This window comes from Salmo salar, chromosome ssa02 (assembly GCF_905237065.1).
Source record: "Salmo salar chromosome ssa02, Ssal_v3.1, whole genome shotgun sequence".
Lineage (NCBI taxonomy): Eukaryota > Metazoa > Chordata > Actinopteri > Salmoniformes > Salmonidae > Salmo > Salmo salar.
This window is the reverse complement of record NC_059443.1, coordinates 25,560,949-25,580,135: the sequence shown is the minus strand read 5'-3', so window position 1 is coordinate 25,580,135 and position 19,187 is coordinate 25,560,949. Positions and strand designations below refer to the sequence as shown.

At 43.5% G+C, this 19,187-nt stretch overlaps 1 protein-coding gene across 1 annotated transcript in view; it reads left to right on the top strand.

Annotated features, from left to right (window-relative positions):
- Positions 1 to 8,743, top strand: part of aplp1 (amyloid beta (A4) precursor-like protein 1) — a 68,544-nt gene extending 59,801 nt beyond the window's left edge. The window contains exon 18 of the transcript XR_006760426.1: positions 7,827 to 8,743. The gene's annotated coding sequence lies outside the window, so the exon portion shown is untranslated. The remainder of the gene's footprint in view (positions 1 to 7,826) is intronic.
- The last annotated feature ends 10,444 nt before the right edge of the window (positions 8,744 to 19,187 follow it).

Sequence of the window (19,187 nt, the reverse complement as noted above, 5' to 3'; positions counted from 1 at the left end):
CAAACTGGTGGAGAGAGTGCTGGGAAGAGTGAAGGCTGTGAGGATCACGAGAGACAGGTTGGTTTAGATTTTTTGTGCTTCTGAGGATCAGAAGAAATGTGTGTTGCATCTCACCTGATTTGATAAGTTTGAAGTGTCGTGTGTGTCTCTTAGGAACAGGGCACCCCTCAAGGAGGTTATAGCTGGAGTCTCGTATGAAGTAGATGTTGAAGAGATTAAACATTTGCCTGGAGTGATTGATGCACATCGGATGAATCGTGAGGTGAATGAAGAAAAAGTGAAGAGTATCTGTTCTTTTTTAATATGGAGTCTATCCCTACTCAAGTGCAGTTAGGGTATATTAACTACAGAGTCAGAGCATTTATCCTAAGACCAATGCAGTGTGATCATTGTAAAGCTTTTGGTCATGTTTCAAGTGTTTGAACCCTGTGGTACCCCCATAGAGACTGCCAGAGGTCCTGACAACAGGCCCTCCCATTTGGCACACTGAACTTTATCTGAGAAGTAGTTGGTGAACCACGCGAGGCAGTCATTTGAGAAACCAAGGCTGTTGAGTCTGCCGATAAGAATACGGTGATTGACAGAGTCGAAAGCCTTGGCCAGGTCGATGAAGATGGCCACACAGTACTGCCTTTTATCAATGGCGGTTATGATATCATTTAGTACCTTGAGCGTGGCTGAGGTGCACCCGTGACCAGCTCGGAAACCGGATTGCACAGCGGAGAAGGTACGGTGGGATTCCAAATGGTCAGTGATCTGTTTTTTAACTTGATTTTCGAAGACTTTAGAAAGGGAGGGCAGGATGGATATAGGTCTGTAACAGTTTCGGTCTAGAGTGTCACCCCCTTTGAAGAGGGGGATGACCGCGGCAGCTTTCCAATCTTTAGGAATCTCGGGCAATACGAAAGAGAGGTTGAACAGACTAGTAATATGGGTTGCAACAATGGTGGCGGATAATTTTAGAAAGAGAGAAGGTCCAGATTGTCTAGCCCAGCTGATTTGTATGTGTCCAGGTTTTGCAGCTCTTTCAGAACATCTGCTATCTGGATTTGGGTGAAGGAGAAGCTGGGGAGGCTTGGGCGAGTAGCTGCGGGGGGTGGAGAGCTGGGGTTGGGGTAGCCAGGAGGAAAGCTTGGCCAGCCGTAGAGAAATGCTTATTGAAGTTCTCGATTATCGTGGATTTATCAGTGGTGACAGTGTTTCCTAGCCTCAGTGCAGTGGGCAGCTGGGAGGAGGTGCTCTTAATCTCCATGGACTTTACAGTGTCCCAGAACTTTTTTGAGTTAGAGCTACAGGATGCAAATTTCTGTTTCAAAAAGCTAGCCTTTGCTTTCCTAACTGACTGTGTGTATTGGTTTCTGACTTCCCTGAAAAGTTGCATATCGCGGGGACTATTCGATGCTAGTTCAGTATGCCACAGGATGTTTTTGTGCTGGTCGAGGGCAGTCAGGTCTGGAGTGAACCAAGGGCTATATCTGTTCTTAGTTCTACATTTTATGAAAATGCATGCTTATTTAAGATGGTGAGGAAATTACTTTTAAAGAACATCCAGGCATCCTCTACTGACGGGAGGAGGTCAATATCCTTCCAGGATACCCGGGCCAGGTCGATTAGAAAGGCCTGCTCGCAGAAGTGTTTTAGGGAGCGTTTGACAGTGATGAGTGGTGGTTGTTTGACCGCGGACCCATAACGGATGCAGGCAATGAGGCAGTGATTGCTGAGATCCTGATTGAAAACAGCAGAGGTGTATTTAGAGGACAAGTTGGTCAGGATAATATCTATGAGGGTGCCCATGTTTATGGATTTAGGGTTGTACCTGGTGGGTTCCTTGATCATTTGTGAGATTGAGGACATCTATCTTAGATTGTCTTACAGACAACCTGGACATCTTCCTGGAGTGGATTCTAGATACAGAAACATAATTCCTTTCCCTGCTTGTGTCATTGTAGGTGAATTGTATCCCTCTCGAAGGATTAGACATTATGCTTGATTTCAAGCAGATTAATTTCAGGAGCTGAATGGCCTTTTGATCATAGCACTCCTCCCACAGCTTTACAAGTATTCCCTGAATTTACTGTATGTTTCTAGGCCTAGGCTACACTAATGGTCACGCTAGTCAGTCGCCTGTTTTACCTGTCCATGAAGTGTTCCAAGGCAATACCTGTGCAGTGATTTGAAAGCCAGTCTGCTGCACTCTGTACGAATGTATGTTTTACACTTCAGATTTAACCAGGATTAAAGTGAATATTAAACTTGATTGGGATAAATTATTTATGAAATATTAGCATAGCATACAGTAGCATTAGAATGAACAGCCTAGGCCTATAGATAGATATAGGCTTTGTGTCATACTGTAGGTAGCCGATTGCATTACCTCATCTATCACTATTCATATCATACACCCATAAAGATACATGTAGAAAGTAGGCCTTGTAAAATAGCTAATTATAATAAAAAAAAGATCACATGTTCTTCTGTCATATTGATCATTTTGTGTTAAAGCTGCAGCCTGGGATTTGAAAAACAGCAGAGGCTGTTAAAGCTTTCATTTTAATACAGTCTAGGATTTTAGCTAACACCTGAGGTATGGGGCTGAAATGTAACCACTCTCGTTTATAGACTGAGCTATGAATGGAAAGACTGATCAACCATTGGATGTTTTAAAGCTGTACAGTGTTTGTTTATAATTACAGTACATTGTTTACAAACAATGGAGTAAAACAAGCTCTTATTTTGGGTTCTTATGGGGTCAGACAGTTGAACCTAACAATGATCAATGGCTATCTAGTTCATTTAAAAGTCCAATAATCGATGCACTAACCAAATCAATTTCATAGTAATTTGCTTCACACAGGTGGCATTTGAACTGGTGCTGGGCAAGAGACGTGTAGCCAACAGCAGTAACATGGCCAATTCATTTTTGAAATAGCCTACTTTCCATTTGTTTTTGTTTTTTTGCATTTGGTTTCACAGGATGTATCTTTTAAGCCAGGATCAAAGTGAATAGTCAACTTAATCATGATAAATTGTATATTAATCAATAGCATAGTGGCCTACAGTAGCTATAGAATGAACAATGTAAAGTTGAAAATAAAATAAGAACTAAAGAAACATTTTACTTTCGATTTTGATCCCCCATGAAGCCACAAGATTTTATCTGACCGGTTTTGCAAGGCGAACCATGAACTACAAAACTCTGCAGCCTACAGTAGACTAGGCTAACCTATGTGGCATTGGTAGCCTATTTCATTAACTCACCTATCACTATTCATATCATATACACTCAATGGCCAGTTTATTAGATACACCACCCGTTCACTAAAATGGACCGTGATTCATCACTCCAGAGAACTCATTTCCACTGCTCCTGAGTCCAATGGCGGCGAGCGTTACACCACTCCAGCCAACGCTTGGCATTGCACATGGTGATCTTAGGCTTGTGTGCGGCTGCTCGGCCAAGCGAACCCATTTCATGGAACTCTCAACAAACAGTTATTTTGGAACTCGGTAGTAAGTGTTGCAACCTCAGCACGCAGCGGTCCTGTTCTTGTGTGGCACACCACTTCACAGCTGAGCAGTTGTTGCTCCTATTTTATTTATTATTTTATTTCACCTTTATTTAACCAGGTAGGCTAGTTGAGAACAAGTTCTCATTTACAACAGCGACCTGGCCAAGATAAAGCAAAGCAGTGTGACACATACAACAACACAGAGTTACATATGGAGTAAACAATAAACAAGCCAATAACACAATAAACAAGTCAATGACACGGTAGAAAAAAAAGAAAGTCTATATACAGTGTGTGCAAAAGGCATGAGGAGGTAGGCAATAAATAGGCCATAGGAGCGAATAATTTCAATTTATCAGATTAACACTGGGGTGATAAATGAGCATATGATGATGTGCAAGTAGAAATACTGGTGTGCAAAAGAGCAGAAAAGTAAATAAAATAAAAACAGTATGGGGATGAGGTAGGTAGATTGGGTGGGCAATTTACAGATGGACTATGTACAGCTGCAGCGATCGGTTAGCTGCTCAGGTAACTGATGTTTAAAGTTGGTGAGGGAAATAAAAGTCTAACTTCAGCGATTTTTGCAATTCGTTCCAGCCACTGGCAGCAGAGAACTGGAAGGAAAGGCGGCCAAATGAGGTGTTGGCTTTGGGGATGATCAGTGATATATACCTTCTGGAACGTGTGCTACGGGTGGGTGTTATCGTGACCAGTGAACTGAGATAAGGCGGAGCTTTACCTAGCAAAGACTTATAGATGACCTGGAGCCAGTGGGTCTGGCGACGAATATGTAGCGAGGGCCAGCCGACTAGAGCATACAGGTCGCAGTGGTGGGTGGTATAAGGTGATTTGGTAACAAAACGGCTGGCACTGTGATAGACTGCATCCAGTTTACTGAGTAGAGTAATGGAAGCTATTTTGTAGATGACATCGCCGAAGTCGAGTATCGGTAGGATAGTCAGTTTTACTAGGGTAAGTTTGGCGGCGTGAGTGAAGGAGGCTTTGTTGCGAAATAGAAATCCGATTCTAGATTTGATTTTGGGTTGGAGATGTTTAATATGAGTCTGGAAGGAGAGTTTACAGTCTAACCAGACACCTAGGTATTTATAGTTGTCCACATACTCTAGGTCGGAACCGTCCAGGGTGGTGATGCTAGCCGGGCGGGCAGGTGCGGGCAGCGAACGGTTGAAAAGCATGCATTTGGTTTTACTAGCGTTTAAGAGCAGTTGGAGGCCACGGAAGGAGTGTTGTATGGCATTGAAGCTCGTTTGGAGGTTAGTTAACACAGTGTCCAAGGAAGGGCCAGAAGTATACAGAATGGTGTCGTCTGCGTAGAGGTGGATCAGGGAATCGCTCGCAGCAAGAGCGACATCATTGATGTATACAGAGAAAAGAGTTGGCCCGAGAATTGAACCTTGTGGTACCCCCATAGAGACTGCCAGAGGTCCGGACAACATGCCCTCCGATTTGACACATTGAACTCTGTCTGCAAAGTAGTTGGTGAACCAGGTGAGGCAGTCATTAGAAAAACCAAGGCTATTGAGTCTGCCGATAAGAATATGGTGATTGACAGAGTCGAAAGCCTTGGCCAGGTCGATGAAGACGGCTGCACAGTACTGTCTTTTATCGATGGCGGTTATGATATCGTTTAGTACCTTGAGCGTGGCAGAGGTGCACCCGTGACCGGCTCGGAAACCGGATTGCACAGCGGAGAAGGTACGGTGGGATTCAAAATGGTCAGTGATCTGTTTATTAACTTGGCTTTCGAAGACTTTAGATAGGCATGGCAGGATGGAAATAGGTCTGTAAAAAGAGAGGGTCCAGATTGTCTAGCCCAGCTGATTTGTACAGGTCCAGGTTTTGCAGCTCTTTCAGAACATCTGCTATCTGGATTTGGGTGAAGGAGAAGCTGGGGAGGCTTGGGCGAGTAGCTGTGGGGGGGGGCTGTTGGCCGGGATTGGAGTAGCCAGGAGGAAGGCATGGCCAGCCATTGAGAAATGCTTATTGAAATGTTCGATTATCCATGGATTTAGGTTGACACAATAACAGCACTTACAGTTGACACGGGCAGCTCTAGCAGGGCAGAAATGTGAAGAACTGACTTGTTGGAAAGGTGGCATCCTAGGTCGGTGCCACTTTTGAAAGTCACTGAGCTCTTCAGTAAGTTCATTCTACTGCCCATGTTTGTCTATGGAGATTGCATGGCTGTGTGCTCGATTTTATACACCTGTCTGCAACTGGTGTGGCTGAAATGGCCAAATCCATTCATTTGAAGGTGTCGTGTCTTTGGCTATGCCGGATTAAGTGATATGACATGCTAACTTATAAAATGATTTCTCTGTAATTAATATTACCTGATTAAGCTAATCATGTAAATGTAATTAACTAGAAAGTCGGGGCACCACGGAAGAACGTTTATAGAGCTGTTATCTTCCGAATAAACTCTTAAAATACTTTGTAATATTTTACAACGATAGCAGTCAATCTTAACCCTGGTCTTATTTTCAGTCTCATAATGAAAGTTGTAAATTCTTGGTTATCTTCACGAACCCTGGCTAACAAGTTGAATCAGCAATACAAAATTGGGTTTAATTATTTATTTACTAAATACCTAACTAATCACACAGAATTACAAATACACAGAATACAATGATGTCATACAGAAAACGTCCCTGGTGAACGGAACCTGTATGAAAGCTGGTTACACAAAGGAAAGGGGGTTGGGCTTGAATGAAAGTGCGGGAAGATTTAGGAACAGAGAAACAGCAGCTATGCTATCGTAAATACATTATCTTATGCATTCTAAATTACCGCCCATTTGGAAAAGGAAAATGCAATAAATATTTACTCTGAGCTGCGCTTCGGTAGATTGGTCGTAGATGCTGGCCGGGTTGGCCAACAGATATTCCTGTAAACTCTTAAGAATGTCTCTGGTGGTAAATTGGATAAGTGGTGGTATCTTCGTCCGTCTGTTAGACTGGATCCGTCGTCCGTTCTTTCCTAGCCCACGTAAGCAGCGGCCGCTGCTAACTCAACGGCTAGGAAGTAGCACTTCTGTAGTGAATAAGCTCAAAGTTCATACCATTCGCCACCAAAGCTCACGCCGAGGTTGGCTTAGTTCTGTACTTGACATGTGTGTCCTTCTAACGTAGAGGCTGCAGACCTCCCGTACTGGAACGACCTGGTTATCTTTTCGTCAAAGGATTATATAGTGGAGAGGTTGAGGGAGGTGTTTCATCGTTTATAACCCCTGTCTCTTCACAGGGTTGGGCCACTGATCGAGCAGGGCACTTTCCTTATGAAAACCCAAATCTCTCATTTGGAAGCTAAAATTACATTTAATCTCCTAACAAACATTTTCAATATCAAACATTTCAATTGCATAACAATTCCATGTGACTCTGATAACTAGAGGGTGGATACTTTCCCAGGTACAGTTTATGTCGTCCTGTCATCAATCATAATGTCTCAGATGACAACTGAAATGAAATCCATACTCATTACGTTATCAAGCATATTTCCATCTGGTTTTATTAACAAAATATGGTTCCTTTTCCCCATTTGTTTGATGTTCCCAGACTCTCTATATTTAACACAGGCTATTCAAGTCCTTCAGTAGACTCAGAGAGGGGGAGGGAGAAAGGTATTTATGGGGGGGGGGGTCATAAACCTTACCCACAGGCCAACGTCATGACAAAGGGGTGTCCACACACTTTTGTATATATAGTCTATTATGTTATGTTCACTCAGCTGTGCTTCAGAAGTAATACAACAAGTTATATATTACCGGTGTGATCATTGAATTGCCCTGCCAATGTTGTTCTTCTGAAAATTCTATTTACAAAATGTACATGTGGCCATTGCTAGATCATTTTTCAAGACGTTTAAATGTTCAGAAATAACCAGCAGGGTCAAATCATAACCATGGTGGCTATAGAGGGTGCCAAACAGTTCAACACCTCAGGAGTAAATGTCAGTTGGCTTTTCATAGGTAGGTATTCAAAGTGTCTCTCCCTGCAGCGGCATATAGCACATTAGTGTCCCCTACTTCCTGCTTATAGAACTTCCTTATAGCGTAGCACCTACTGTATCTGCATCTGTATGACCTTTGACCCTCCGTGTCTCACAGCAGGTTGACCCCATGCTGACCCCAGAGGAGCGCCAACTCAACGATGCCGAACCTCCGCTACGAAAACCCCACCAACAAATTCTTTGAACAAATAAACTGAGGCGGTGGGTGTGGCTTCCCGGTCATGCCCAATCACATGTTGTGCTCCCTTTCGGTCTTAGTCACACCCCCTATGATGTATTAAGATGTATCATTACAACCAACACTTTAATGTAACTTGACAAGCAAATAGGGGGTATATGCCCCAAACCTCTGACCAACCATGTCCCCACATCAGTTTTTGGAACGTAAACCAGTAACAGAGACGTATTACCAACTGACCCATCCTCTTACTCTTCTGGTCTAGAATAAAGGGGTGGACATTAATGCCACAGTATAACAATCATCTCCTTTGGAGAGATTCACTCCTGTCTACTTGGATAGGAATGCCATTGGAATGGCTTGAGTTGACCCCCTTATTCTTAATCAAATTGATTGGTATTTGTCAGAAACTGACTCAATGTTGAACACTGCATTTTGCTTTGTTGTGTATGTCATCTGTTTATTCTTTGTTGGGTTGTGTTACAGCTCTGATTCATTATATTCCAGTTCAGATAAATGTGAACAAACAATATAGTATAACTGATCTAAAACTCCACACAAACTGGTTCTCTATCTAAAGCTGCAATGACTCTGACATGATGACCACCAAGCCAACCCCACCTCCATGAGTCAATGAAGGACATCATCTTTCAAAGCCAGGCACAGTTATAAAGGTTAAGCAAAGATGAGGAGGTTGGGTTGGGAATGTGAGGTGTTGAAGCTTGATTGACTTAGTTGTTACTTAGTTATTACTTACACCAACATATATCATCAATCCATAGTAAAATGGGTTGGTGGTCTTTTGATATTCAGCCCAACCTCATCTCCTTCAGTCTGTGGCATCTGACATAACCGGCACCCAGAGCCTATTCCATGTGATGTGAACTATATAATTGAACTAATGTACCAAATGTACCATTTAAGTTAAGTGAATGACTGCTACCAAAAAAATTGTAACAAAGTAATGAGAAGTCCATTATTTTAATGAAAGCATGCAGATTTCGTGTATGATGCTACCGTCTTTGTGTTGTTCCTGTTCTTTGCTTTTGATAAGATGGAAATGTTACAGATTAAAATGGACAGTAAATATCTTTAGAAAAAACATGACTTCAAAATAGACATTTCTAGAATGAATTTGCATCAGTGTAATGGAATAATAACAAAAAATAAGAATACCTTGTGCTGTTCAGAGAGAGAGAACATTTTCCTAGCTGATTGAAAACGGACTGTTGTAAAAACCAGCACAAGATGACACAATTCACTTCTGGCTGAATGTATTTTAGGTAGGTGTTGGACTCCATTTCCTCTTCGATAGTGCATCACTCCCCTAGTAGAGCCCCAAGGACTAACCTGTAATCAGTAGACAAGCTGCATGTCCAAAACCTTCCTCATCTCACTGTAGTTTAACACTGGATGTATCTTTTCACTATTTGCAGGTTTGAATGAGAACAGTGGGATGTCAATCATCATTGTGGTGCAATGGACGTTAGCATTATGGAACATAGTGATGTTGGCAAACATGGTGATATTGGGTAACAGTTGCACGTAAGGGACGTACGCCGAAGACTGGACTATTGCTCAGATTGGGTGGGACCACAATATTTGCTCTAGCACACCTCACCTTCAAATTCAAGTTTAGTCTTTATTAGGGACATGGCAGGATGAACATACAATACAGAACATATAGACGCTGTATAAACACCAGTTGAATGTTAGTCCACTAGGGAGATGTGTTGCATCTCACTGAAGCATCATTCACTGTATATAGATAAGGAGGGATTGTCCCCTTTTCAATGGCTGATTGTTGACCTCTTGGATGGGTTTCATGTTGAATTTATTTTCCACGACATGACTTTGGTACCAGAGAGAGTTCTCTGTGTGTAACAAAGATGCTGTGAGTCAAAAAGCAGGTGCAACGTTTAATAAAACAACAAACATGGACCGAGACAACAACAGTAGAGTCTTTGCATAAACACAGGATCAATACTGACTGGGGAAGGAACCTAAAGGAGTGTCAGATATAGGGGAGGTAATAAGTGAGGTAATGGAGTCCAGGTGTGCCTCATGATGACGTGCAGGTGTGCGTAATGATTAATACCAGGTGTGCGTAATGATGGATCCCAGGACCGGTAGTTAGTATACCGGCGACGTCGAACGCTGGAGGGGACGAGTAGGAGTAGACGTGACACTGTGTTGGATGGTCACATACACAGTAGGAGATTTCTTCGTAATCCAGTGTCAACTGCAACTACTGTTGGCCTACTGTACTACAGATGATCCTAACCAAAACCAATCATCTTTCACTACTCTCAGAATTCTGAAAATAGCACATTTTAAAACACCACCAGTCCTGAAACATCCTTAGAGGTTCATCATTTATTTATAACTCATGGCTAGGTTGTTCTGCTGTTGTGTACTCCATGAAACCACTGGTGACACAAGGGAGTAAATTATTGATCACATCAGAGGAGAGAACATCTCAAACCGTTCTGTTTCTTTATTCAAACACTGCTTTGAATATGGGGAAGATGAGTTCAAATACTTGAGCTTAGAGATTTGAATTTTCCATGTATTGCTTTTGGATTGTAGGAATCACAGGTTGTGGTTACTGCATCAAGATAAGTAGAGAGCCGTGATAGTACTATAATTTGTACAGCTCTGTTTAGTGAATGAAAACGTGTTACGTTCACAGTTTAAGTCAGTTGAACATTGTATCGATACTGCTGAAACTATAGAAGAGAATAAGCTTTCCTATGTTTCCCCAAAGACTCAAGGTTTTCCTACCAGCATTTAGCAGACGTAGAATGGTGTATACTGTAGTGACTGAACACACATTTGTATGTCCTCTCTTGATTAAGATACTTCTATGTTGGCCCCAGCCAATGAAAATGTAAACAATTATATGGAGATTTTAATTGCCACATTATTGCCTTTTACAATGCTGTGTTTTGGATGTAATTATGTATTTTTATTTCTAAGTAATAATCAATTGGATTGAGGGTCATGTTTTCTCACTGTATGAAAAATGTAGTAGCTTGTATAAGAATACCTATAGGCACCCTAAAGAGGTTAAGTGATGTCTAACAGTTCAGATACAGTAGATATACTCTGTTAGTAAGTCTATAACTAAATTGTCCATGGTGTGGAGCCAAGCACAACTATGAACAAATTATTGCTCTGTCAGACACTGTTACTGACTGTACAGTATATGATTTGAACTCCCACCATTTTGACTATGCTCTGATTGGAATGATACTGATGACATCACTGAGGGAGCTGATCTTCAAATCCATTTAGAACTTGACCAAACACATGCTCTGCTCTAGAAGAGGTCAGACAACTGAATAATTAGACCAATTGTCCCTGAGCTATGTTGAGTGTAATTCATGTGCAAGAAATCTGAGCAATGGAGATCTGATTAAGCTAATTAAACTGTAATAAAATGACAAATGACCTACGAAACACTGGCTCTGTTTCTTTAATCGCTGTTCTTCACCTCTGAATGAGAGAGTATTTGTGGATGTATAATATCCTCTATGGGGTCACTAACATGCTGACTACATTGAGCATGCGTGTGCGTCCGTGTGCGCCATCGCAAGCATGTTGATTTTGTCCATCCATAACAGACGCAAACCGGACACGCATGTTTAAATATCAAAACGAACTCTGAACCAACTATATTATTTTGGGGACAGGTTGAAACACGTGAAACATTCATGGACATTCATGGACAATTCATGGACAATTGTCTACAGACAGATTATTTTACTTACAATTCACTGTATCACAATTCCAGTGGGTCAGAAGTTTACATACACTAAGTTGACTGTGCCTTTAAACAGCTTGAAAAATTCCAGAAAATTATGTCATGGCTTTAGAAGCTTCTGATAGGCTAATTGACATAATTTGAGTCAATTAGAGGTGTACCTGTGGGTGTATTTCAAGGTCTACTTTCAAACTCATTGCCTCTTTGCTTGACATCATGGGAAAATCTAAATAAATCAGCCAAGACCTTAGAAAGAAAATTGTAGACCTCCACAAGTCTGGTTCATCCTTGGGAGCAATTTCCAAACGCCTGAAGGTACCACGTTCATCTGTACAAACAATAGAACGCAAGTATATACACCATGGGACCACGCAGCCGTCATACCGCAGAAGAAGGAGATGTGTTCGTCTCCTAGAGATGAACGTACTTTGGTGGGAAAAGTGCAAATCAATCCCAGAACAACAGCAAATGACCTTGTGAAGATGCTGGAGGAAACAGGTACAAAAGTATCTACATCCACAGTAAAACGAGTCCTATATCGACATAACCTGAAAGGCCGCTCAGCAAGGAAGAAGCCACTGCTCCAAAACCGACATAAAATAGCCAGACTACGGTTTGCAACTGCACATGGGGACAAAGATCGCACTTTTTGGAGAATATCCTCTGGTCTGATGAAACAAACATTTAACTGTTTGGCCATAATGACCATCGTTATGTTTGGAGGACAAAGGGGGAGGCTTGCAAGCAGAAGAACACCATCCCAACCGTGAAGCACGGGGGTGGCAGCATCATGTTGTGGGGGTGCTTTGCTGCAGGAGGGACTGGTGCACTTCACAAAATAGATGTCATCATGAGGGGGGGAAATTATATGGATATATTGAAGCAACATCTCAAGACATCAGTCAGGAAGTTAAAGCTTCCTGATGGACAATGGGTCTTCCAAATGGACAATGACTGTTGAGACTTCTATCTCACTCAGGAAAAGAGAAAAAACAAAATATATATATATATATATATATATATAAATAGATAAAAGAGAAGCAAATGGGTCTGATGTGTTCAATTAAATGGGGAACGAGTGATTTCTTTAAGTTTCTTAGATGCTCAGATATGTTACGTTATGTGCGCATGCGCAGCTTCATTAGAGACTTAAATTACAGCACCTGGTAATCACTTCACCGCAGACAATCATCAGGAGCACACAGCCCGTTGGTATGTAACTGCGAACTACTCAGTCTAGCATTAATGTTTAAGTCACTTATATGTTTGTGCACTGAACGTTTACCTCACTGTGTCGGTGTAAGTTGGCCGGGAGTAACTTGTAGCTCGCTGGGTGCGGTAGCTCAGCGACCCAGATGCTATATAGCATTAGGCTATTATTATCAGCCATTTGCATTGTGCTGATTGTTCGGAGCACTCTGCTGGTTTCTGGTGGCGGTGGTGATAGGGGTGGTTTGGTTCGGTGATCCATGGTGGAGTGCCGCATTATGTTGCGTTTGTGCGTGTGTAAATCCTTTGGACGAGGCATGTGGTGGCATGGGTTCTGTGTCCTGTGACAGCGTCCATAACAACCTGTGACGGCAGAGTCACTGTGCGCATGCTCCTCTGGAGCTGGGCATTCTGGGTGACGTAGTCGGTGCTGTTTTAAGGCAGATTTGCCACATCTTTGATGGTGTTGCAGGATTATTTGATTTTCATTATTTACATTATTATTATATTACTTGAATAATATATTATATATTATATCTTAATAATATATTGTCATTATTTGTTTGTTGTATTTCAGGTTTATGACCTGTGGTCATTTGATTTAAAATAAAATTAAGGACAAAACACGAGTCATGACATTGTGTGCTTCCTGGTGAGCCTTTTCGGAGGGCTAAATAATGAAAAAGCCATGGACCAGGCCGAGGACACCGATCACCACCATATGACCAGGAGGGAATGTGAATTGATTCATAGGAACCTGGAACGGGAGGTCAACAACTTCGAACGAGGATTGGATGAGTGGAAAGATTTGATCCCTCGGTCCAAGGCAACAGAGTCAAAGGACCAGATCCGGAAGTTGAAGAAAAGGTGTGAAAAACTGTGTGATGAGTGGGCATGGAAAGGCGGTTCTCAATCCGACGACGAAGAGAATCTGGGAAAAGTGAAAATTGTGGAGCAGGAGGAGCCAGTTGGGACTTACAACTACAGGCCCCAGATCAGCCTAGAACGTGCACGCTTGCCCATGTTTGCTGGTAATATGAGGGATTACTACCGCTGGAAAGCTGAATGGGAGGACTTGCAATGTCTGGGAAACCCTCATGGATTGGAAAATGTGAGAAAATTCCATCTCTTGGGAAGCCTAGATAAAAAAGTCAAGAGGGACCTCGTATTGTCCAGCTGTGGATCCGTCAACGACATTTTCAGGCTCCTGGACAACAAGTACGGAAATAAGCCAAAAATAGTGCTGCTGATTGCACAAGAAGTGCAAGGACTTTGCCCCATCAAAGGGAATCAAACTGATTCAAGCCGTGGAGAGAGCTCTTCGTGACCTACAAGTCTTAGGGGAGGAAGATGCTGTGAAGAACCGAGTGGTTGTGCAGTCGATTGAAAGTAAGCTTCCTGACTCCCTGAAAGAAAAGTGGTTAACCCCTGTGCGGCCTCGGGACGGACATCCAGCGAAAAATCATATCGCCATAAGCATAACAAAATGTAATAATTAAAAAATATATAATAATAATCAAATTATATCGTTTTATAGATACACCTCTCCTGAATCGAACCACGTTGTCCGATTTCAAAAAGGCTTTACAGCAAAAGCAAAACATTAGATTATGTTAGAGGAGTATATCGTAAAAGTAGCCACATAGCCATTTTCCGACCAACCACATGCATCACAAATAACCAAAAAACAGCTAAATGCAGCACTAACCTTTGACAATCTTCATCAGATGACACACCTAGGACATCATGTTACACAATACATGCATTATTTTGTTCGATAAAGTTCATATTTATATATAAAAACAGCATTTTACATCGGTGCGTAACGTTGACTAACTATTTTCCCTCAGATGTATCCGGTGAAACAGTGCTACAATTTACTAAATTACTATTCGAAAACATTTTAAAAATGTAATATTGTCATTCTAAGATTTATAGATGAATATCTCTTGAAAGCACCTGTAATACCAGATTTAAAAATAACTTTACTGGGTAATCACACTTTGCGATAAAAGGGGATGCGATACTCAGAAAATTACCTAGTAAATACAGGTCTGCGCCATCTTGGAACAATCGCATATCACATCTAGTCTTGTATACTATTGTCAATAATCCCTTACCTTTGGTTGTCTTCATCAGAAAGCACTTCCAGGAATCCCAGGTCCACAACAAATGTATTTTCGTTCGAAAAAATTACTCCTTTATGTTCCAAGAGCTTGTTCTTGTTAGCGCGTCTGAAGGCTGCTCCAAAACTTCCGTCGGCCACGGGACAGCTATTTTGAGAAAAAGCATTTTTTTTCCATTTTAGGTTCATTCAAACATGTCAAACGTTGTATAACATAAATCTTCAGGGCCTGTTTCAACAAGAGAGCCAATAAGATTCGAGGGGGACGATTGCATTGTGTTTCAAAACGTTTCGAAAGGGGAGGGTAGACAGGGCCGCCGGCGTCATAATGGTGATGGCCCTCCTCATGTGACCAATTTCAACAGCGTCTCATTCATTCAGTTTTAACAGTAGGAGACTCAAACCACTTTGTAAAGACTGGGGACATCTAGTGGAAGCAATAGGAAGTGCTCAATGAACCATAGCTCACGGTGTGATTAATAGGCAAAGATGTGAAGTTGAGTCCACAATTCAGAATTCCACATCCTGTTACGATCGGTCTCGGGGTTTTGACTGCCATATGAGTTCTGTTATACTCACAGACACCATTCAAACAATTTTAGAAACTTTAGGGTGTTTTCTATCCACAAGTATTAATTATATGCATATCCTAGCTTCTGAGTTTGAGTAGGAGGCCGTTTAAAATGGGCACGAATTTCTTTCAAAAATCGCTTTAGCGCCCCCTATCCTAGGGGAACGCCAAGAGGTTAACACACAAAAATGACCCTGGAAGCGGGTTTTCACCACGCAACCACTTTGACTGTCTACTGCAATACTTGAAGAATCAGGAGGACATTCTCGAGGAGCTAGACCAGCTACCGCCTAGCCCGGCGGACAATACTGAGAGGTCGAGCGAGAAGAAAAAAGAAAGGAGGGCATTCACCAGAGCCACATCAGGAAACACCCTAAAGGGCGCTCAACCAAGCTCATGCATCACATGTGGAGACAACGAGCACGGAGGTAGGCTGTTCGCCTGCAAGGTCTTCAAGAAGCTCAATCTGACAGGCAAGAAGGCTCAGCTTAGGAGAGCAGGAGCATGCTTTAAGTGCTTGCGCCTTCATGGTGACGATGGCTGCTGCACACAAAAGTATCTATGCTCAAAGGATGACTGTCAGAAAGAGGGCTCTTCAGACCACAATTACTTGCTCTGTCCAAAGTCACAGATCAAGAAGAAAGAGGAAAAGAGCGGAGAGCAGAGCGATGCAAAATTGGGGAAAAGGGGGCTTGGATTAACCAACAAACAGGAGGAGCTCCTTGCCAAACTTTCTCCAGAGCTGCGAGCAGAGTTCAAAGAAGCCTTTTCAAATACGATCACGACAAAAGTGTGTGCTAGCACTGGTTGTGAGCCAAAAGAGTGCCCTGTCAAAATGATGCTGTTGGATGTGACGACAAACTCTGGCCAGCTAGTCGGTACGTTGATTGATCTCGCTTCAGATACTAATTATATCTCTAATAAAGCAGCAGAGCGTCTCAAGCTAAATGGTGAGAACATTAAGTTGATTGTCCAAGGTGTTGGAGGGATGGAGAAAACCATTACTACCATGAAGTATACCCTGAGGCTGAGAGTAAAAACTCCCAGAGGTACAATAGTAGAGCACAAACTCCTCTGTTACGGCTTGGAAGATGTTGCGAAGGTGAACCAAGCTGTCACGCCACAGCAACTGCAGAAGTTCTTTCCAAATGTTCAACTCAAGGACTTGGTCCGGCCCAAATTGATTGACCAGTTGATTAGCCACAGGGAGGGTCGCCTGGTCCCACAGCCAGTCCGAGTAGTTGGAGACCTCGTCCTCTGGGATGGTCCCCTTGGGAAGAATGTTGGTGGAACGCATCCTGACCTCTTTGAAGTGATAGACCTAACAGTGCACAGGTCTGAAACACATTTCGCTAGGTCAATGAGAACAGCTTCAAGGGCGTACAAAGAGATTCTTGTGAAGACGGGAGGACCCAGTGGAGTTTCGGTGGAAGAAGAAGACGCAATCTTCCGAAACACTGCAACTACCAACAAATACGTTTTTGAATGGTTCAAGTGGGACAGTATTGGCGCCGCCTGTGATCCTCAGTGTGGTGGCTGCAGATGCGGTAGGTGCCCCCCTGGAGGCAAGGAAATGACCCTAGGAGAGGAAAGAGACTTGGAGAAAATAAAGGAATGTCTCACCTACGTGCAAGCTGACAAGCACAGCGAATCCCCTCACTGGGACGCAGCTTACCCGTGGAAAGGAGACCCCACAACGCTGCCTGACAATCAACGTGCAGTGGAAGCGACCTTTTTAAACACTGAGAAACGACTGGAGAGGGAGCCGGAATGGAAGGCTGCGTACAGAGAGCAAATCCACGATATGGTCTCAAGAGGGGCTGCCGTTAAAGTCACCCAGGAGGAAATCGATAGCTGGAAGGGACCTAAGTGGTATATCAGTCATTTAGTTGCTCCTAATCCTCACTCAACCACTACCCCTGTAAGAATTGTCTGGAACAGTAGCCAAGAATTCATGGGAATACGTTTAAATGACCGTACAAGGGTCCTCATGTCCTAAATCAGATAAGGGGCGTGCTTCTGAGATTCAGGACTGGGTTGTACGCCGCCCTGGGCGATGTGGAAAAAATGTACAACTCTGTCTGGCTAGAAGACAAAGAAGTACACCTCCATCGATTCCTCTGGAAAGACAATCCTGAGGAGGTGATCGAAGTCTTTGCTGTCGTCATGGTCAACATTGGCGATAAACCTGCTGGTTGGATCGCCCAGGTGGCAATGAGAGAAACAGCCAACCTGCCCCAGTTTGCAGCCATGGTTGAGGAGCGCAGAGTTGTGGTAGAAGATAGTTATGTGGATGACATCTTGACATCCCACAATGACTCGCAGATACTGGAGAAAATCACCAAAGGAGTGGAAAAGATCTTAAAGGCTGGAGGCTTCTCCCTTAAGCCATGGGTCTTATCAGGCCAAAGTGGGAGGTCCGCAACCACAACTGATGCCAGTATCAGTAAGACAACTGTGAGTGTGCCCAAAACGCTGGTGTTACCCAACCAGATGCGGGACGAAGAGAGCAAAGCACTTGGAGTCGGCTATGAACCAGAGACCGACAAACTTCGTGTGATGACCTCTGTAAATTTCTCAAAGAAGAGAGGAAAGATGAGAACAGGAGTCGATTTGCGCGAAGAGGAAGTCAGAGGTAAAACTCCAAACCCATTGACCCGTCGGATGCTGCTAAGCCAGATCGCTGGATTCTACGACCCCATTGGTCTTGCCACACCCGCAAAGCAGAAAGGGGTTATGCTTGTGAGAGAAGCTTACCAAGAAGCGAGTATAAGCAGTCCAGTTAAGGACACTTGGGATGACCCACTCTCACCAAAACTACGGGAGGCTTCCATAAGACTCCTCGAAGAATATGTGAGACTTGCCCAGATCAGGTTCGAAAGAAGCCTCACACCAACTGGAGCCATAGACCATCCAATGGGAGTCACGTTTTCAGATGGGAGTGAGGCTTCCTACGGCGTGGTGCTCTATCTCCGTTGGGAGACGCAGAATGGGGTCGTAGTGAGGCTGGTTGAGTCAAAAGCAAAGCTTACCCCTCTCAACCAGAAAGGAGACGTGATTAAGGCAGAGGTATGTGGTGCTGTCTTTTCGATCCGCCTGAGAAAATACCTTGTAAAGCACTGCCGCATCAAGGTCGCACGCTGGCTCCACTTCGTGGATAACCAAACAATCCTGGGAGCAATTCACAAGGATAGCTATGGCTACTAAACTTTCTTCACTAACCGCACCGGAGAGATTCAGAAGGCTGGACCAGTGGAAGACTGGAGGTGGATTGAGGGCAACCTGAACATAGCAAACATCATCACAAGGGGAGCAACTCCTGAGGAACTCGATGAAGGGTCAGAGTGGCAACAAGGCCCAGAGTTCCTGAGTTGGCCTGAGGCTGAGTGGCCTGTGAAGACGGCCAGTGAGATAGTGACCAGCGTGGCTGATGACGTTAAAAGGTTGCAGAGAAGAGCGTTCTCAGCTCGAGTCACCAGGTCTCAGGCAGAAAAATTCTCAGGCCGCAGCAATACTGATGTTGGGGCAGACTTGCAAGACTCCGCACCGCGACCGCAGATGAAAGACCAAGGTCCAACTCCAGCAGTAAAGAGGCCAAGGAGGAAGCCCTGGGGTGTAGCTCTAGTGCGCCTTGTCGGGCCCGAACGATTCAGTAGCTTGTCTAAATTGTGTGGAACAATCGCCTGGGTTCGAAGAGCGGCAGAATCCTGGCTGAGGACAAGCTACCAAGCCTCGAGCTCAGCAAACCGGGAGGTGAGGGGCCCCAGGCTGTCTGTGGGAGAGAGAACAGCGGC